Source organism: Frankliniella occidentalis, unplaced genomic scaffold (assembly GCF_000697945.3).
Source record: "Frankliniella occidentalis isolate FOCC.00 unplaced genomic scaffold, Focc_3.1 Scaffold26, whole genome shotgun sequence".
Classification (NCBI taxonomy): Eukaryota; Metazoa; Arthropoda; class Insecta; order Thysanoptera; family Thripidae; genus Frankliniella; species Frankliniella occidentalis.
Genome location: NW_026267156.1, coordinates 1,292,565 through 1,293,093, shown reverse-complemented (window position 1 = coordinate 1,293,093; position 529 = coordinate 1,292,565). Strand labels below are relative to the sequence as shown.

The 529-nt window shown below is 59.7% G+C and overlaps 1 protein-coding gene and 1 long non-coding RNA gene across 2 annotated transcripts in view; both read left to right on the top strand.

Annotated features, from left to right (window-relative positions):
- LOC113203033 (uncharacterized) overlaps window positions 1-529 on the top strand; it is a 236,033-nt gene that overhangs the window by 108,453 nt on the left and 127,051 nt on the right. The gene's annotated exons all lie outside the window — the stretch shown is intronic.
- Window positions 1-529, top strand: part of LOC127749012 (uncharacterized) — a 103,708-nt gene that overhangs the window by 61,291 nt on the left and 41,888 nt on the right. The window lies entirely within an intron of this gene.

Here is a 529-nt window from a genome sequence, read left to right as displayed (position 1 = left end):
TCCTCTCCCGGGTTCGACGCCGAGAGGTGCGCACAGCGCAGCATCTGGGGCGTGGACCTGTGTGGAATCACACCGCCGCCTTCACACGCCCCCCCCCCCTTCATCTCTCTCTCTCTCTCACTCCCTCCCTCTCTCTCCCGAATGCTGCTTCCTTCTGAAAGGGCCTCGTGGGCCTCGCACCATGTTATCCACCTGGGTGAGTCTCCCCCCCCCCCCTCACTACCTGGTTTGCGCTTCCTTTGGCCGGCGCTCCTTCTTTCCATTGCTGATGCTTTTCATTGCAAATTCTTTGAGCATTCTTCTCGCTCATCATCGTCATCTTTGCTTCGCGCCACCCCCGGTCCCAGACGGTTTCCTATTTCCCTCTCCTCCGCACCTTCTGTCCTTCTCGGTCTTTCGCGCTCTCTCTCTCTCTCTCTCTCGCTCGCTCGCTCTCTCTCGCTCTCTCTCTCTCGCTCTTGCTCGCTCGCTCTTGCTCGCTCTCTCGCTCTTGCTCGCTCTCTCGCTCTCTCTCGCTCTCTCTCGCTCT